This window comes from Choloepus didactylus, chromosome 2, assembly GCF_015220235.1.
Source record: "Choloepus didactylus isolate mChoDid1 chromosome 2, mChoDid1.pri, whole genome shotgun sequence".
NCBI classification, from domain to species: domain Eukaryota; kingdom Metazoa; phylum Chordata; class Mammalia; order Pilosa; family Megalonychidae; genus Choloepus; species Choloepus didactylus.
This window is the reverse complement of record NC_051308.1, coordinates 111441328-111462581: the sequence shown is the minus strand read 5'-3', so window position 1 is coordinate 111462581 and position 21254 is coordinate 111441328. Positions and strand designations below refer to the sequence as shown.

Below are 21254 nucleotides of genomic sequence, written 5' to 3'. Positions count from 1 at the left end.
ATTCAACATACATATTGGCTTCTTAATTACAAACAGGGAAAGGATTTCATAAAGAAAATCAAGTTCATTTGTGCTGCAATCACCAGTAGGGGGAGAAAAGCACTGGACTGACTGATACTTTATTTTTCTTTTTCTTACATACAGCTCCTGCACAACAGCATGATTTTTAATATCTTTCATCTGCACATAATGCCTCAGTCACTCCTCCTCCTCTTTTAAATAAAACATTATGAATAAAGAAAGTTAAATTCCTTTGAACTCTTAGAAATAAATGAATTACATTACTGCAAGTCATCAAAAAGCAAATTCTTTGGCATACTGACTACGGAGTCAACTTAATATTGTGAGTTCTTATCATGGTTAAAACACCATATACTCAGGTTATAAAGTCAATATTATATTTAAAATCTAAGTTCTGTGCTTTGAAACATAGAAATGGATCTTCTTTTCATGGAAATCTTAAAATGAGATGTCGCCTTTATTGTCTCTGTTGGACCAAAAGCAAAAGCTGCCCACTATTGCAGCTAGCTACAGAAAAACAAACAAAACAAAAACCTCTCTCTCTTTTTAACCTCTATGTAGGTGAAAGACAGAGAGAGAGAGAGAGATCAAAATGGTGGAGTGAGAGCTCCAGGGCTCCATCACCCTACAGAAGCTTTGAACAACCAGCCAGAACTGGAAGAAACGTCTTTCTAAAAGCTCCAGAAAACAGTTCAAGGATTGCAGTAACAGGATGAGCACTGAATCAAGAGAGAAGGTCCACTTAAAACTGGTAGGATCTCGGAGTCTGGTGCTCCCACTCTGCATCCTCTCATTGCCACCTGAAGCAGCAGGCCTGCTTGCTGCGGCTGCCATGGCAAACTGCTGCCTGCTGCTGTTGGGCCAGGGTAGCACCTGCCCCCCCTGCCCCAACCATGCGGCCTGCCTCCACTCCTCCTGCCTGATATTGGCATGGTGCAAGCAGGGTGGGCCTGCCTCTGCATGCTTTATCAATATGCTACAACTCAAGCAATCACTAGCAGAAATTCCCTTTTTACAAATGTAATTGATATATATCGAGGACTCTGTTCTCAACTTCTGAAAGGATTTGAACAATGCTTTCCTACTGGAAAAAAAACAGAAAGGCTAGCAAGCTTAAAGAACCATGAGAGTAAAGAAAGAATCAAAGCAAGCTAATGCACCACTTTCTTCCAGAGTTGTTGACGGTGATGGAAAGTGAGGTGGCAGGAAAGATGATTCTCACCGGTTCCATATCAGGTTGCTTATCAGGTTCTAGAAGGGTGACTTTCTGTGGGATGATAAGGAATTCAGGATGTCCTTTCTCTGGGCCACTCTATTTTGGAGGGGTGTCATGTTTTACTTACTGTTCAAGAGCTCTGGGAGAGAAATTACCTGGAAGGATTTTGTCAATAACTATCTTTCCAAAGGAGTAGTAGATAGACTGGAAGTTGTTAACAAGCATTTTATTTGAGTGACTTTTACACCAGGAAAAACACCTGTTGATGGGCAATATGTAAGGTTTAATATTGGCAGTGTGGACATTTTTGAGCAGAATCTAGGAAATGCAGCAAGAATTTGGCATAGAATGAGAAAATCAGGTACCTGTTAATTACATTGCTGCAAGTTATGGTTCATTTCTACTGAGAATGCTGCCTACAGTCCTCATAATTGCATTTTTGCTATATACCATAAGAAGACAGCCTGCTGGCATTGGCCAAACTGGCTGGGAAATGGGTAGACTCTTCACTGTTGGAGAAATCACTGCCAAGGTCTAAAGGACAAGACAGACATGAAGTTCAAAGATTTGGCTGGCTGTAAGGAGGCCAAATTGGAGATAATGGAATTTGTAAATTTCTTGAAAAACCCAAAGCAGTATCAAGACCTAGGAGCAAAAATCCCAAAGAGTGCCATTCTCACTGGTTCTCCAGGCACTGGGAAAACACTGCTGACTAAAGGGACAGGCAGAAAAGCCAATGTCCCTTTCATTATAGTCTGAGGATCTAAGTTTTTAGAGATGTTGTTGGTGAGGGTCCAGCCATAGTCTAAGACTTACTTGCCTTTGCTTGAAAGAATGCCCCATGCATTCTCTTCAATGATGAAAGAAATGTGGTGGGAAGGAACAGGAAGAGGCAACTTTGGAAGGCAGAGTTAACAGGAAAATACACTCAATCAACTGCTGTGGAAATGGATGGCTTTCATACAACAATAAATGTAGGTCATTCTGGCAGGCAACAAAAAACCAGATATCCTAGCTCCTGCACAGCTGAGGCCAGGGCACTTTGACTGGCAAATCTTTATTAGACCACCAGACATAAGGGGAAGAGTTTCTGTTTTCAAAGTTCACCTCAGACCACTAAAACTGGATGGTGGGGAAGCGGCCAGGGAGATGGCAGTGGGAGATGAGGTCAGGTGTGGTGGGGAGTGCCTTCCACACCCCAGGCACATGCCTCGGTAACTGGCGTGGGTGATAGCCCTGTACACACCCGCAGCTGAAGGCCTCCAAGTTAGGGATAACCTGCTGCAGCAAGCAGATGAATGTAGAAGTGGGTTATTTTCCACCCCCCGTGAAACCATCTTGGAAGTGGGCTGAGCCACCCCTTCGCAGCATTGTGGCTGAGAGCCTCCTCAAGGGAGCGTGGGATTCAGCTGGCTTGAGACAGCGCAACTGCTCCCCCACAAAAGCCAGAGGAGTACACAGCTGAGAGGCAGGGGAATTGCATGCATGGAAGAGACAGGAGCCCTATACCAAGTCTAGGGACTTGCTGGTCCACAGCAGAGGGGGACTGAGTGGAGTCTGAGCTGAAAGGGTGGACACTGATTCAGCCCCAGAGTATTGTAGCCACAATCCTGGGAACAGCTGGGAGTACTGGTTCTTAAAGCCCCCTAACCCTGCCAAACTGTACAAGGCACAACTCCCAACACAGAGCCGGTGGTCTGCATTGCACACAAAAAACATGTGCACTTGATTGGACATCCACATGGTTCGGACCCCCATTTGCTGTATAAACATAGTAGGGGAGATCTGGATTGAGGATAAGAGGTGGCTCGGGAGCACCATCTGTTAGTAGGTCAGGGAAAGTGCACTGCATCAAGCTGTATCTCTGTCAAATTATAGATAACTGTTTAAATAAGTCTGCATATCCTAAAAGAACCCTATCAAGATAAACAAATGCCAAGAGGCCACAAACAACAGAAAATTATAAAGCATATGAAGAAACCAGAAGATATGGATAACCCAAACACCCAAATTAAAAAATCACAGGAGATACAGAACTTGGAGAAACAAATCAAAGAAGTAATCACAAACAACAATATCATGGCTCAGGATATAAAGGACCTCAAGAAAGACCCTAGAAGAGCATAAAGAATTGGCAAGAGTAAATTAAAAAATAGACGACTTTATGGAAATAAAATAAACTATTGATCAAATTAAAAAGATTCTTGATACATGCAGTACTAGATTAGAGGAAGCTGAGGAAAGAATAAGGGAGCTGGAAGAGTGCAGGTTGGAAAGTGTGCCAGTTTGAATGTATTGTGTCCCCCAAACACCATTATCTTTGATGTAGTCTTGTGGGGCAGACATTTTGGTGCTGATTAGATTTGCTTGAAATGTGCCCCACACAGCTGTGGGTGATGACTCTGATGAGATATTCCCATGGAGGAATGGCCCTACCCATTCAGGGTGGGCCTTGATCAGGTGGAGCCATATAAATGAGCTGACTCAAAGAGAAGGAACTCAATGCAGCTGTGAGTGATGTTTTGAAGAGAAGCAAGCTTGCTAGGGAGGAACGTCCTGGAAGAAAGCCATTTTGAAACCATAACTTTGGAGCAGATGCCAGCCATGTGCCTTCCCAGCTAACAGAGGTTTTCCAGACGCCATTGGCCATCCTCCAGTGAAGGTACCCGATTACTGATGTGTTACCTTGGACACTTTATGGCCTTAAGACTGTAACTGTGTAGCCAAATAAACCCCCTTTTTATAAAAGCCAATCCATCTCTGGTGTTTTGCATTCCACAGCATTAGCAAACTAGAACAGATTTTGGTACCAGAGAAGTGGGGTGCTTTTGCTGCTCAGTCTGCAAATACCGAACATGTTGGAATGGCTTTTCAAATGGATAAGGGCAAGATTCTGGAAGAATTGTGAGGAGCTTGATAGAAAAGGCCTAAACTTCTTTAAAGAGACTGTTTATGGAAATATGGACTCTAAAGATACTTCTGATGAGGACTTGAGCAGAAATGATGAATGTGTTGTTGCAAACTGGAAGAAAGGCAATCCTTGATTTAAAGTGGCAGAAAATTTGGCAAAATTGAGTCCTGGTGTCAGATGGAAGGAAGAATTTGAAAGTGACAACCTGGAATACTTAGCTGAGGAGATCTCCAGACTACATGTGGAGGATGTACTCTGGCTTCTTCTTGCAGCTTATAGTAAAATGCAAGCAGAGAGAGATAAACTTAGAACTGAACTCTTGGGTTCAAAGAAACCACAAGCTGATGGCTTGGAAAATTATGAGCTTCCAGGGGGTGGAATCCCAGAAGCTACAGCCCAACATGAGGATGTAACCAAACATGGAACCCAGCCGGCATTTCAGTACAAGCCAAGATTGGAGATGGAATTATCCAGAAAGGATTTGTGGAAAGTCCTATTGTCTGAGGGCTTTGACCCCTGCATGCTTCATGCAAAGCCAACAGAATTTTTGCGAGATCTTTACAGACAGAGCCATTGCCACTCTGGACTGGAGAAGACAGACAAGGAACAAAAAATTTCTTCAAAGACAGAGCCATGGAGGTTGAGGTCTGGAGTCAAGAGGTCTTGGGCAGGGAGTGCGGAGCAGCCCACATGCATGGAAAGGGTAAGTTTGCCCTGGAGGTCGAGGGCAGGCCTTCCGCCTCGATGCTCAGGAAATGTCTTGCCACCCCAAGCCCCAAAGAGGGTGGAACACATTCTCAGGGAATTGGGGAGAGCCTGGCTGCCATCACACTGTTCTGAAGGGGTTGAGCATGTGCCCCGGAGATGGAAGGGAATCCGGGAGCTGACCCGATGTTTGAGGATGGTGGGGCTGAGAAGTTGGTCTCCCCAATGTGTGGATATGTTGGAGCACTCAGCCAAGTGTTTGGAGAGGAAAGAGCTGCCACAAAAGCCCCTAGGAAGGGTTAGACTCCTGCTCTCTCAAGCCCCAAGGATGCAACGTTCTTCTGTAAATGACTCTCAGACTTTGAAATCTAATGGAGTTTGTCCTGCGGGTTTTAGGAACTGTTTTGGTTCTGTTAACCCTGTTTTCCTTACTCTTTCTCCTTATGGCAATGGGAATGTTTATCCTATGAATGTCCCTCCTTTGTATATTGGAAGCACATAATTTGTTCTAAGTTCACAGATCCACAGCTAAAAAAAATTATGCCTTAGGACCCACCACACCTGTAATTGATTTTGATAGGATCTTGTACTTAACTTTTGTTACTGAAATGATTTAAGTTTTTGTGATATTGTGATGGAATGAATGTATTTTGTACTTGGAAAGATAATGTCATTTTGGGGTCCAGGGGGTGGAATGTGCCAGTTTGAATGTATTGTGTCCCCCAAACGCCATTATCTTTGATGTAGTCTTGTGGGGCAGACATTTTGGTGCTGATTAGATTTGCTTGGGATGTGCCCCACCCAGCTGTGGGTGATGATTCTGATGAGATATTCCCATGGAGGCATAGCCCCACCCATTCAGGGTGGGCCTTGATCAGTGGAGCCATATAAATGAGCTGACTCAAAGAGAAGGAACTCAGTGCAGCTGTGAGTGACGTTTTGAAGAGGAGCAAGCTTGCTAGGGAGGAACGTCCTGGAAGAAAGCCATTCTGAAACCATAACTTTGGAGCAGATGCCAGCCATGTGCCTTCCCAGCTAACAGAAGTTTTCCAGACGCCATTGGCCATCCTCCAGTGAAGGTACCCGATTACTGATGTGTTACCTTGGACACTTTATGGCCTTAAGACTGTAACTGTGTAGCCAAATAAACCCCCTTTTTATAAAAGTGAATCCATCTCTGGTTTTTTGCATTCCGCAGCATTAGCAAACTAGAACAGAAAGTGAAAGCCACAAAAGAATGGAGAAAAAAATAAAAAAATTAGAAATGGATCTCAGGTATATGATGGACAACATGAAGCATGCAAATATAAGAATCACTGGTGTTCCAGAAAAGGAAGAGAAGGGTAAAGGACTAGGAAGAGTATTCAAAGACAATGTTGGAGAGAACTTCCCAACCCTTCTAAATGACATAAATACACAACCCATAGATGCCAAACAAACTCCAAACAGAATAAATCCAAATAAACCCACTCTGAGACATATTCTGATCAGCTTGTCAAATGTTGAAAAAAGGAGCAAGTTCTGAAAGCAGCAAGAGAGAAGCAATTCACCACATAAAAGGGAAACAACATAAGACTTAGTAGTGTCTATTCAGTGGCCCCATGGAGGCAAGAAGGCAGTGGTATGACATATTTAAAATTCTGAAAGAGAAAAATTGCCAACCAAGAATTCTTTATCCAGAAAAGCTCTCCTTCAAATTCAAGGGAGACTTTAAAATCTTCACAGAACAACAAATGCTGAGAAAATTTGCTAACAAGAGACCTGCCCTATAAGAAATAGTAAAGGGAGCCCTACCAGCTGAGAAAAAAAGAAAAGAGAGAGAGGTATGGAGAATAGCACAGAACTAAAGAGTTTTAGTAAGGATACGTTAAAGGAAATAAAGAGAGAGAGGGAAAAATTATATCTGACAAATAAAAACCAAAGGATAAGATGGCTGATTTAAGAACTGCCTTCACAGTAATAACATTGAATTTGAATGGATTAAACTCCCCAATTAAAAGACAAAGATTGGCAGAATGGATTAAAAAATATGAACCATCAGCAAGTTGCTTATAAGAAACTCATCTTAGACCTAGAGACACAAAGAAATTGAAAGTGAAAGTATGGAAATAAATATTTCATGCAAGCTTCAGCTAAAAGCAAGCAGGAGTAGCAATATTAATCTCAGATGAAATGTAAGGATGTCATAAGAGACAAATAAGGACACTATACACTAATAAAAGGGACAATTCAACAAGAAGATATAACAATCATAAATGTCTATGCACCCAATCAAGGTGCCCCAAAGTACATGAGACAAACATTGGCAAAACTGAAGGAAGTAACAGATGTTTCCACAATAATTGTGGGAGACTTCAATACATCACTCTCTCCTATATATAGATCAACCAGACAGAGGAACAATAAGGAAATTGAAAAACTAAACAATATGATAAATAACTTTGACTTAACAGCCATATATAGAGCATTACATCCCAAATCATCAGGATATACATTCTTCTCGAGTGCCCATGGAACTTGCTCCAGAATAGATCATATGTTGGGTCACAAAACAAGCCTCAATAAATTTAAAAAGATTGAAATTATTCAAAGCACATTCTCTGATCACAATGGAATACAACTAAAAGTCAATAATCATCAAAGATTTAGAACATTCACAAATATCTGGAGGTTAAACAATAACACTCCTAAACAATCAATGGGTTAAAGAAGAAATAGCAATAGAAATGGCTAAATATCTAGAGAAGAATGAAAACGAGAGAACATAGCAAAACTTATGGGATGCAGTGAAGGCTGTATTGGTAGCACTAAATGCATACATTAAAAAGGAAGAAAGAGCTAAAATCAAGAACTAATAGAACAATTGGAGAAGCTAGAAAATGAACAGCAAACTAATCCTAAACTAAGCAGAAGAAAAGAAATAATAAGGATGAAAGCAGAAATAAATGACACAGAGAACAAAAAAACAATAGAGAGAATAAATAACACCAAGAATTGGTTCTTTTATGCCCTTAGCTAGACTGACAAAATAAAAAAGAGCGAAGACCCAAATAACAAAATAATAAATGAGAGAGGGGACATTAGTGCAGATCCTGAAGAAATTAAAAAAATCATAAGAGGATACTAGGAAAAACTGTATACCAACAAACAAGATAATGTAGAGAAAATGGACAATTTCTTGGAAACACATGAACAACCTAGACTGTCCAGAGAAGAAGTAGAAGACCTCAACAAACCAATGACAAGCAAAGAGATCCAATCAGTCATCAAAAAGCTTCCCACAAATAAATGTACAGGGCCAGATTGGCTTCACAAGGAAATTCTACCAAACTTTCCAAAAAGAACTGACACCAGTCTTACTTAAATTCTTTAAAAAAATTGAAGAAAATGGAACACTACCTAACTCATTTTATGAAGCTAACATCATTGTAATTCCAAAATCAGATAAAGATGCCACAAGAAAGGAAAACTACAGGCCAATCTGCCTCATGAATATAGATGCAAAAATTCTCAACAAAATACTTGCAAATCAAATCCAAAGACACATTAAAAAAATCATACACCATGACCAAGTGGGGTTCATTCCAGGCATGCAAGGATGGTTCAACATAAGAAAATCAATCAATGTAATACAACACATTAACAAATCAAAAAGGAAAAATCAAATGATCATCTCAATAGACACTGAAAAGACATTCAACAAAATCCAACATCCTTTTCTGATAAAACACTTCAAAAGGTAGGAACTGAAGGAAACTTCCTCAATATGATAAAGGAAACATATGAAAAACCCACAGCCAGCATAGTACTCAACAGCGGGAGACCGAAAGCCTTCCCTCTAAGATCAAGAACAAGACAAGGATGCCCACTGCCACCACTATTATTCAATATTGTGCTAGAAGTGCTAGCCAGAGAAATCAGGCAAAACAAAGAAATAAAAGGCATCCAAATTGGAAAGGAGGAAGTAAAACTGTCATTATTTGCAGATATGATCTTATATTTGGAAAACCCTGAGAAATCAATGACACAGTTACTTGAGCTAATAAATTTTAGCAAAGTAGTGGGATACAAAATTAATACACATAAGTCAGTAATGTTCCTATACACTAGAAATGACCTAACTGAAGAGACACTCAAAAAACAATTGCTAAAATTCTCAATAGCAACTAAAAAAATCAAACTTAACCAAAGATGTAAAAGACCTATACATAGAAAATTACATAAATTTACTATAAGAAATAGAAGGGGATCTAAAAAGATGGAAAAATATTCTGTGTTCATGGATAGGAACGCTAAATGTCATTAAGATATCAATCCTACCAAAACTCATCTACAGATTCAATGATATTCCAATCAAAATTCCAACAACCTACTTTGCAGACTTGGAAAAGTTAGTTATCAAATTTATTTGGAAGGGGAAGATGCCTTGAATTGCTAAAAACGTTATTAAAAAGAAAAACAGAGCAGGAGGACTTACGCTTCCTGACTCTGAAGCTTACTATAAAGCCACAGTACTCAGAACAGCATGGTACTGGCAGAAAGACAGACATATTGATCAGTGGAATTGAATTGAGAACTCAGAGATAGACCCCCAGATCTATGGTCAATTGAACTTTGATAAGGGACCCAAAACCACTGTTTCTCTTCAACAAATGGGGCTGGGAGAACTGGATTTCCCTATCCAAAAGAAATGAAAGAAGACCCCTACCTCACACCCTATACAAAAATTAACTCAAAGTGGATTAAAGACCTCAATATAAGAGACAGCACCATAAAACTCCTAGAAGATAATGTAGGGAATCATCTTCAAGACCTTGTATTAGGAGGTCACGTCTTAGACCTTACACCCAAAGCACAAACAACAAAAGAAAAAAACAGATACATGGGAACTCCTCAAAATTAAAAGCTTCTGTACTTCAAAGGAATTTGTCAAAAAGTGAAGAGGCAGCCAACTCAATGGGAGAAAATATTTGGAAACCATGTATCTGACAAAAGACTGATATCTTGCATATATAAAGAAATTCTACAACTCAACAACAGTACAGACAGTCCAATTATAAAATGGGCAAAAGATATGCAAAGACATTTCATTGAAGAGGAAATACAAATGGCTAAAAAACATATGAAAAAATGTTTACCTTCACTAGCTATTAAGGAGATGCAAATTAAGACCACAATGAGATATCATGTCACACCAATTAGAATGACTGTCATTAAACAAACAGGAAACTACAAATGCTGGAGAGGATGTGGAGAAATTGGAACCCTTATTCATTGCTGGTGGGACTGTATAATGGTACAGCCACCCTGGAAGACAGTCTGGCGGTTTCTTAGAAAACTAGATATTGAGTTACCCTTTGATCCAGCAATTTCAATTCTCAGTATATACCCAGAAGATCTGAAAGCAGTGACACGAACAGATATTTGCACGCCGATATTCATAGTGGCATTATTCACAATTGCCAAGAAATAGAAACGATCCAAATGCCCTTCAACAGATGAGTAGATAAACAAAATGTGGTATATATACACAATGGAATATTATGCAGCAGTAAGAAGGAATGAGGTCATGAAACATATGACAACAAGGATGAAACTTGAAAACATAATGCTGAGTGAAATAAACCAGACACAAAAAGAGAGATATTGTATGTCACCACTAATGTGAACTCTGTGAAATATGTAAAATAAATATTTTTATATCGTAGAATGCAGGGGACATAGAGATAGACAGCAACTAGTGAAGGGGGAATGATAATCTAATAAGTACAGATAAGTTATTGAGGGGGGTAATCTCAATGTTATGGGAATGCTCAGGAATGATTACGGTTTGCAAACTTTCTTGGGTATAGTAGGATCCTGTTGGAAGCAATGTAGTTATTTTAGGTTATTTGTTTCTCTCATTCCTTTGTTTTGTTAGGGTTTGTTAATTTTCTTGGGGTATGGTAGGGACATGTTGGAAGCAATACAGTTATTTTAGGTTATTTGTTTTTCTTATACTTTGTTTTGCTGTGTTTGAATTAAAAATTTTTTTGATAGATTAAAAAAAGCTATTGCATTAAAAAATTAGCTTCAATGTAGTCATTTTAGGTTATTTGGTCTGTCTTATACCTTTGATTATGGTTTGTTAATTTTCTCAGGGTATGGTAGGAACATGTTGGAAGCAATGTAGTTATTTTAGATTAATTACTTATCTTATTCTTTTGTTTGGATATGGCTTATTAATTTTTGGGGGGTATAGTAAGAACATGTTAAAAGCAAAGTAGTTATTTTAGGTTATTTGTTTTTCTTAATCCTTTGTTTTGTTGGAAATGTTGTGTTTTTTTTGTTTGTGTGTTTGTTTTAATTTTTCAATAAATAAAGTTAAAGAATTAAAACAAACATACAAACAAACAAACAAAACATTATCCATAAGGGAAAATAAAATAAAATGATATATTGGTTAACTTAACATCAAGAAATTCTGTTCATAAAAATACATCAAGATATGGGAATGCTCAGGAATATGGTTTACAAATTTTCTTGGGTATGGTAGGAACATGTTGGAAGCAATGTAGCTATTTTAGGTTATTTGTTTTTCTTATTCCTTTGTTTTGTTAGGGTCTGTTAATTTTCTTGGGGTATGGCAGGGACATATTGGAAGCAATGCAGTTATTTTAGGCTGTTTGTTTTGCTTATTCCTTTGCTTTGTTTTGTTTGAATTGTTTTTTTTTGTTGTTTTATTTTTGATTTTTTGATAAAGCAAAAAAAAGCCATTGCTTTAAAAAAATTAGCTTCAATGTAGTTATTTTGGGTTATTTGGTTTTTCTTATGCCTTTGTTTGATTATGGTTTGTTAATTTACTTGAGGTATGGTAGGAACATGTTGGAAGCAATGTAGTTATTTTAGATTATTTGTTTTCCTTATTCCTTCACTTTGTTTTGTTTGAAATTTTGTGGGTTTTTTGTTGTTTGTTTTTTTAATTATTCAATAAATAAAGTTTAAAAATAAATAAATAAATGATAGATAGATAGATGCAAAATTAGCAAGGAACAAAAGAGACTATCAAGAATACCCAGACATTAAAAAAAAAAAACAAAACAAAACTGAATGGTGTCCTGGAAAAGGAGAAACTGGCAAGAAAACTTACCATTAATTCCAGGGTTTTCAGGAGCTAACATTCCTAATGTTTGTAATGAAGCTGCTATGATTGCTGTGAGACAACTTTCACATTCCATAAATTCAAAACACTTTGAACAAGCAACTGAATGAGTGATTAGTGGCTTAGAGAAAAAACCCCAGGTTCTGCACCCAGAGGAGAAGAAAACTGTGGTGTACCATGAGGTAGGCCATACAGTTGCCAGCTGATATCTGGAACATGCAGACCCACTTTTTTTTTAAATACAATTTTGTTGAGATATATATATAAACCATCCAATGTATACAATCACTGGCTCACAGTATCATCACATAGACGTGCATACATCCCCATGATCAATTTTAGAACATTTTCATTACTTCAGAAAAGAAATAAAAATAAAAAAGAAAACCCAAATCCTCCCATAACCCTTATTCCCCATTACTGACTCATAGTACTGGTGTGGTACATTTGCTGAAAACAGTATTAAAATATTACTGTTAACTATAGACAATAGCTAGCAGTAGGTTCATTTTTTCCCACATACCCTTCTATTATAAAACTCCTTGTAATAGCATTGTACATTTGCTCTAGTTCATGAGAGAACTTTTTTATATTTGTACAGTTAATCATGGACATTGTCTACCACAAGATTCACTGAATTATACATTCCCATGTTTTAACCTCCAACTTTCCTTCTGGTGACATCCATGACTCTAGACTACCCCCTTCCACCACATTCACACACCATTCAGCATTGCTAATTATTTTCACATAACATGCTACCATCACCTCTGTCCATTTCCAAACATTTAAGTTCAACCTAGTTAAACATTCTACACATATTAAGCAACTGCTCCACATTCTTTAGCCTCATTCTATATCCTGGTAACTTATATTCTATATTTTATGTTTATGAGTTTACATAACATAATTAGTTCATATCAGTGAGATCATACAATATTTGTCCTTTAGTGTCTGACTAATTTCACTTAGCATAATGTCCTCAAGATTCATCCATGTTGTTGTGTGCTTCAGAACTTCATTTCTTCTTACAGTATAATATTCCATTGTATGTACATTGCTGAATAATATTCCATGGTATGTATATACCACATTTTGTTTATCTATTTATCAGTCGATGGACACTTGTATTGTTTCCATCTTTTAGCAATTGTGAATAATGCCATTATAAATATTAGTGTGCAAATGTCTGTTCACATTCCTGCTTTCAGATCTTCTGGGTATATCCTGAGTAGCAGGATTGCTGGGTCGTAAAGGCAACTCTATACTTAGCTTTCTGAGGAACGGCCAAACTGTCCTCCACAGCAGCTGCACCATTTTACATTCCCACCAGCAGTGAATAAGTGTTCCTTCTTCTCCAAATCCTCTCCAACACTTGTAGTTTCCTGTTTGTTTAATAGTGGCCATTCTAATGGGTGTGCAATGATAAGTCATTGTGGTTTTGATTTGTAGTTCCCTAATGGCTACTGAAGATGAGCATCTTTTCATGTGCTTTTTAGCCATCTGTATTTCCTCTCTGGAAAAATGTCTAATTGTGTCCTTTCCCCATTTTATAATTGGGTTGTTTGTCTTTTTATTGTTGAGTTGTGGCATTTCTATATATATTCTGAATATCAAACCCTTATCAGATATGTGGTTTCCAAATATTCTCTCCCACTGAATCGGCTGCCATTTCAGCCTTTTGACAAAGTCCTTTGAAGCACAGAAGTATTCAGTTTTGAGAAGGTCCCATTTATATATTTTTTCTTTTGTTGCTTGTGCTTTGGGTGTAAGGTCTAAGAAACTACAGCCTATCACTAGATCTTAAAGATGTTTCCCTACATTTTCTTCTACGAGTTTTATAGTACTGGTTCTTATATTTAGGTCTTTGATGCCTTTGGTGTTAAGTTTTGAATTGGGTGTGAGATAGGAATCCTCTTTCATTCTTTTGGATATGGATATCCAGTTCTCCCATCTTCATTTATTGAAGAGGCTGTTCTGTCCCAATTGAGTGGACTTGGGAGCCTTGTCAAAAATTAATTGACCACAGATCTGAAGGTCAGCTTCTGAACTATCAATTTGATTCCATAGATCAATATGTCTATCATTATGCCAGTACCATGCTGTTTTGATCACTGTGGCTTTATAATATAATATACTTACAAGTCAAGAAGCATGATACCTCCCACTTCATTCTTTTTCAAGATGTTTTTGGGTATTCAAGGCCCCTTATCCTTCCAGATAAAATTGATAATTAGCTTTTTCATTTCTGCAAAGTTGGCTGCTGGAATTTTGATTAGTATTGCCTTGAATCCGTAGCTCAATTTGGGTAGAATTGACATCTTAATGACATTTAGCCTTCCAATCCATGAACATGAAATGTCTTTTTATTTATTCAGGTTTCTTTTATTTCTTTTAGCAATGTTTTGTAGTTTTCTGTGTACAACTCCTTTACATCCTTGGTTAAGTTTACTCCTAGATATCTGATTCTTTTAGTTGTTATTGTAAATGGAATTTTTTTCTTGATTACTTCCTTGGATAGCACATTACTAGTGTATAGAAAACCACTGATTTTTTGGTGTTGATCTTGTATCCTGCCACTTTGTTGAACTCAATTGTTAGCTCAAGTAGTTTTGCTTTTTTTCTGTATTTTCTAAATATAGGATCATGTCATCAAAAAAGTTTTATTTCTTTCTAAATATAGGATCATGTCATCAAAGAAGTTTTACTTCTTCCTTTCCAATATGGATGCCTTTTCTTTCTTTTTCTTGCCTAACTGCTCTAGCTAGAACATCTAGCACAATGTTGAATAGCAGTAGTGACAGTGGGTATCCTTGTTCCCGATCTTAGACGGAAATCTTTCAGTCTTTCCTCATTGAGTATGATGTTAAGTTGTGGGTTCTTCATATATGCCCTTTATCATGTTGAAGAAGTTTCCTTCAATTCCTATCTTTTTAAATGTTTTCATCATGAAAGGGTGCTGAATTTTGTCAGATACATTTCCTGCATCAATCACAATGATCACGTGGTGTTTCCCTTTTAATTTGTGAATGTGGTGTATTACATTAATTTATTTTCTTGTGTTCAATCACCCTTGCATACCTGGAATCAAACCCACTTGGTCATGGTGTATAATTATTTTACTATGCTCTTGGATTCTTTTTTTGCAAGTATTTGTTGAGGATTTTTGCATCTATGTCCATTAGAGAGATTGGTCAGAAGTTTTCTTTTTCTTGTAGTATCTTTATCAGGGTGATGTTGGCTTTACAGAATGAGTTAGGTAGTGTTCCCTCTTTTTCAGTTTTTTGGAAGAGTGTGAGCAGGAATAGTATTAATTCTTCTTAGGATGCTTGGTAAAATTCACCTGTGAAGCCATCTGGTCCTGGGCTTTTCTTTATTGGTAGGTTTTTGATGACTGATTCAATCTCTTCACTTGTGATTGCTTTGTTGAAGTCATCTATTTCTTTTCGAGTCAGTGTAGGTTGTTCCTGTGTTGCTAAGAAGTTGTCCATTTTATCTAAGTTGTCTAGTTTGTTGGCATACAGCTGTTCACAGTAACCACTTACGATCTTTTGTATTTCTTTGGGGTCCATGGTAATGCTTCCCCCTATTTCTGATTTTATTTATTTGTAGCTTCTCTCTTTTTGTCTCTGTCAGTCTAGCAAAGGGCTTCTTGACTTTAGTGATCTTCTCAAAGCACCAACTTTTGGTTTTATTGATTTTCTCTACTGTTTTTTTTTCCTGCCATTTCATTAATTTCTGCTCCAATCTTTGTTATTTCTTCCTTTTTTCCTGCTTTGGGATTAGTTTGCTGTTCTTTCTCCAGTTTCTCCAGGTATTCTATCAGGTCATTGATCTTGCTCCTTCTTCCTTTTTAAGTTAGGCATTTAGGGCTATAAGTTTTCCTCACCACTGCCTTCATTGCATACCATAAGTTTTGATACATTGTGTTCTCATTTTCATATGTCTCAAGATATTTACTGATTTCTCTTGCAATTTCTTCTTTGACCCACTGATTTTTAAAGAGCTTGTTGTTTAACTTCCATATATTTATGTATTTTCTGGTTCTCCTTTTTTTATTGATTTCCAGCTTAATTCCATTATGAATAAAGCACTGTGTATGATTTCAGTCTTTTTAAATTCATTAAGATATGTTTTGTGCCCCAGAATTTGGTCTATCCTGGAGAATATTCCATGAGTGTGCCAGTTTGGATGTATTTTGTCCCCCAAAATGACATGTTCTTTAATGCAATCTTGTGGGGGCAGACATATTAGTGTTGATTGGGTTGGAATCCTTTGATTGAGGGTTTCCATGGAGATGTGATTCAATCAACTGTAGGTGAAATATTTGATTGAATTATTTCCATTGAGATAGGGACCCTGCCCATTCAGGGTGGGTCTTGATTTAATCACTGGTATCCTATAAAAGAGCTTACAAACAGAAGGTCCTCAGAGCAGCTGAGAGAAACATTTTGGACATGGCCATTGAAAGCAGACTTTTGCTGATGCTTTGGAGATGCTAGCCCAGAGTTTGCTCTGAAGAAGCTAAGAGAGGACAGAATTCCCCAAGAGCAACATTTTGAAGAATGCACAGGAGCTGAGAGAGGAGCTGGAACACAACCTAAGATCAGCAGATGCCAGTCATTTGCCTTCCCAGCTCACAGAAATCTTCTGGACACCATTGGCCTTCTCCAGTGAAGGTATATGCATGTTGATGCCTTAATATGGACATTTCCATGGCCTTCAGACTGTAAATTTGTAACCAAATAAACTCCCTTTACAAAATGCCAATCCATTTCTGGTATTTTGCATAATGGCAGCATTAGCAAACTAGAACAATGAGCAACTGAGAAAAATGTATATCTTGTTGTTTCGGGGAGTAATGTTCTATATATGCCTGTTAGGTCTAGCTCATATATCATACTATGTAGGTTCTCTGTTTCTTCATTGATCCTCTGTTTGTATGTTCTATCTATTGAAGAGAGTGGTGTGTTGAAGTCTCCCACTAATAATGTGGAGAAGTCTATTACTCCCCTCAGTTTTGCCAGTGTTTGCCTCATGTCCTTTGGGGCACCTTAATTAGGAGCATAGATATTTATGATTGTTATTCTTCTTGGTGAACTGCCACTTTTTTAAATATATAGTGTCCTTCTTTATATCTTATAACATTTTTGCATTTAAAGTCTACTTTGTCTGATATTAGTAAGCTACCCTGGCTTTTTTTGGTTACTGCTTATGTGGAATATCTTTTTCCATCCTTTTACTTTCAATCTATTTGTATCTTTGGGTCTAAAATGAGTCTCTTGTAAACAGCATTTACATGGATCACATTTTTAAATCCACTCTGCCAATATGTGTCTTTTGATTGGTGAGTTTAATCTAATAACATTCAAAGTTATTACTATATAGGCAGTTCTTAACTCAACCATCTTATCCTTTGGTTTTTATTTGTCAGATCTATTTTCTTCTCTCTTTTATCCTTTAAGTTATCCTTACTGATAATCTTCATTTCTGTACTCTCCTCCAAGCCTCTCTTGTGGGCAGCCAATTCAGCACCCGGCAGTCTGCCTAGTGGCACGATCCCTGGGCCTTCAGTACATGTCGTGGTGACCGTTCCGCAAGGCGGAGCGTCGAGTGGCACCTATGACTCCTACCTAAAAGGAATTTGTTTCTTATGCTGTTTCTTATATGTTTCTTATATTCATACTGCTTCTTTTTCTCATTTGGTGTCTTTTGGGCTCTGTGGTGGTGGAATGCTCCCACACCTAGCTACATTAATGAGCCAGCAGCTTACCCTGCATTAGCGTCAGCGTAGTGAAAATGCCTGCTCCTTTCTTAGAAGACAATAGGTCACCCTTTCTGCTCAAAATCCCCCTTCCCAAGCTTTGAAAGAGTTAGCTAGAAGAAATAAAAAGGTAATGATTAACAGACTCTAAAACATGAACACAAAAAATAGTTACAGGTTGCTTGGTACTAAATAATAGGAACTGCTATGCCTGTGCCCGAACACTGTGTCTTGCTACGCTTCAAGGAATCTGTCCCTGCAAACCCATTGATCACTGTGTAAGAATAAATAATGTCTGAAATTTAGCCAAACTATTCTAGTATTGTATGTCTAAATGCTAGTGTGTATGTTATAGAAAATTATAAAAATAAAGCTCTGATGCTCTGCTTGGTCGTAGATTTCATCTTCGTACCCAGACACAACAAGGTGTCTGTCTCGTTTCTTCGCCGACTCCAGCCCCCCTATCAGGAACCTGACCGTTGCTGAGGGTTAGGCCAGCCCTCGGCACTCTCTCTCCTGTCTTTTCTTTTCAGCCGACAGAACTCCCTTTAGTAGTTCTCACAAAGCCAGTCTCTTATTAACGAACTCTCAGCTTCTGTTTATCTGTGAATATTTTAAACTCTCCCTTATTTTTGAAGGACAGCTTTGCTGGATAGAGAATTCTTGACTAGCAGTTTTTTTGTTTCAGTATCTTAAATATATTATATCACTGCCTTTTCACCTTCATGGTTTCTGATGAGAAATCAGCACTTAGTCTTATTTGGCTTCCCTTGCATGTGGAGAATCACTTTTCTTTTTCTGCTTTTAGAGTTATGTGTATTGGAGTGGGCCTATTTGGAAGTATTTTGTTTGGAGTACACTGGGCTTCTTGGATTTGTATAGTTATGTCTTTTATGAGGGTTGGAAAATTTTCAGCGATTATTTCTTTCAATATTTTTCCTGGCCCTTTTCCCTTCTCCTTCTGAGACACCCATGATGCTAAGTTTGTGCACTCTGTGTTGTCAATCATTTCCTTAAGACCCTGCTCAAATTTTTCCATTCTTTTCTCCATTTGTTCTTTTGTCTGTTCAAATTTGGTTCATCTGTCTTCTAGCTTGCTGATTCATTTTTCTGCCTCTTCAAATCTGCTGTTGTGTCTCCAGTATATTTTTACTTTCATCTTCAGTGTCTTTTTTTCCCATAATGTCTGTTATTTTTTCAATGTGTTCTTTCAAATTCTTCTTTATGCTCTTCTGGTATCTATTTAATATCCTCTATCTCTTTATACACATTTCCTTCATTTTATGAATTGATTCAGATTTGTTTGCACATTCTTGATTAGTTGTTCAAGTTTCTGTGTCTCCTCTGACTTTTTTGATCTGTTCCTTTGATTGGCCATTTCTTCTTGAGGTTTAGCATGCCTTATGATTTTTTTGCTGATATCTGGTCTCTGATTATGTTGATTGGTCTATCTATTCTGAAGGTCATTTTTCCTCTCTTGTCTAGGATTTAGTTGTTGCCTGGTTTTGTATTAGGGCACTGCTTTGACAGCTGGATCATCCTTATTTCTCAGCTAAAATAGGGCCATATACATGTGCAAGGGGGTTTAGACCAGCTCCGAAGGGTATGGGATAGGGTCTGGAGAGGCTCTGAGAAGCCCTGCAGCTTTCCCCTACACTTTCTGGCCTGCTCAGCAGATGGCACTCTTCAGTTACTTATTGGTCCTTAGAAGCTGTTTACCTCCTGGAGACACAAAGCATCTGACCAGGCGGGGCTGAAACAGTGAGGTTCCTATACCCTCATTTTGCCAGCCAAAATCTGGCTCAGTGTGGGGCTCTGTCCCCCACTGTACTTGTGGCAGAGGACTCCCCCAGCTGCCCAAGGCTGTAGCCATTCCCAAGGCTAGGAGTGGGCTGCCCACTGCTGTTTTCCTCAAGGGTGGGGGATGGGCACCAGGACCCACAGCTGGACTTAGTCTCTGTCCATGTTTTCTCAGACTCTTCATTCCTCACTGACCTGGGCCTTGAGATGTCCTCCCCTGTCCCCTGGGTCCCCAACAATTGATTTGGACAGTTTCTACCTGGCTATTTGCTGCTTTCGGGAAAGATTCTGCCATTCCCTACCTAATCCTCCATTTTGGAAACTCTTCCTTGTTGCCCTTTTCTATTCTGTCCTCCCCAGCTGCTTAAGTCCTGCTATTGGTCCCTGTGGGCTTGGGGCAGACTCATTTTTAAAAAGGTCCATCATTCCACAGGCAAAGGATTAGTCTAGGTTCAGTATTTACCAAAAGAGCAAAACCTGTATACCGAAGAGCAGCTCCTGGACAGGATGTGTATGACTTTAGGTGGTCGGGTATCAGAAGAAATCGTCTTCAGAAAAATTACAACTGGTGTCCAAGATGACTTGAGACAAGCAACTCAGAGTGCCTATGCCCAAATTATTAAGTTTGGCATGAATGAAAAGGTGAGGTATATCTCCAATGACCTCCCACATCAGGGGGATGTGGTATTGGAGAAACTTTAAGAGTGAAGCCACTTCAGTACTGATAGATGAAGTATGGATACTTATTAATGATGCCTTCTACATGTAGCTCTTCTCACAGTAAAGAAAGCTGACATGTAGAAGGTTGCTCTTCTCTTGTTAGATAAAGAAGTATTAGATAAGAATGATATGGTTGACCTTTGGGCCCCAGACCATTTGCAGAAAAATCTACCTATGAAGAATTTGTGGAAGGCGCTGGCGGCTTGGATGAGGACACGTTGCTTCCAGAGGGCCTGAAGGACTGGAACAAAGAGTGTGTAAAGGAGAAGGAGAAGCCCACCAAAGAGAAAGTGACTAGCCAGATCACAGGAGGGACTCTCTTCTGATTTGCCCATGCTGTAGCTCGAACCTGCACACTATTTCACCTTTGGCTCTTGGATGAGGTGAACAGTAACCAGTGGGAAGAGAAGTCCTCACCCCAGCCCCAGCAACCATTGTAGGGTTGGCAGTATAACTTTCTGAAAGCCTCAAAAGAGAGCCGCAGGCCACCTGCCCAGCAGGTACCCCACACAGCCACGGCTCCGCCCAAAACCCATGCTTCCTATGTGCTGCCCATTGGCCAACTGGCACAGCCTGAGCTGATGCCAGCCAGGGTGGCCAGTGAATGGCATCTTGATGGTGTTGGAGAGGTTCTTTCTTTTTTCATCACCCAGTCGTCATTCCTATTTTCCTTCATAGTTTCCCTCTGCAGATGCAGGAGGCAGATGGACTGTGAAATTAGATGGCAGTCCTGATAAGAATGCTTTAATTTGACTTAATATTTTTAAGATTGACTCCAGATCACTTGTTGCTGTTTAAATGGAATAGTTCCCTACAGAACTGTAATATGTTAAAAAATATGAATGCATTGTGTAAATACAGCTTATTTACATCAAAAATAAAAGGTAAACACTGAAAAAAAAAAAGTGGTAGGATCTTATGGTTCCCTGGCAGACCCCTCCCCCATCACCTCACCCAGCTGGCGTAGAGCCAGCCT

At 38.7% G+C, this 21254-nt stretch overlaps 1 protein-coding gene and 1 pseudogene across 1 annotated transcript in view; one reads left to right on the top strand and one right to left on the bottom strand.

The window, feature by feature from the left end:
- Positions 1-21254, bottom strand: part of NUP210L (nucleoporin 210 like) — a 198872-nt gene that overhangs the window by 55817 nt on the left and 121801 nt on the right. The gene's annotated exons all lie outside the window — the stretch shown is intronic.
- LOC119528140 lies at positions 854-20604 on the top strand (annotated as a pseudogene).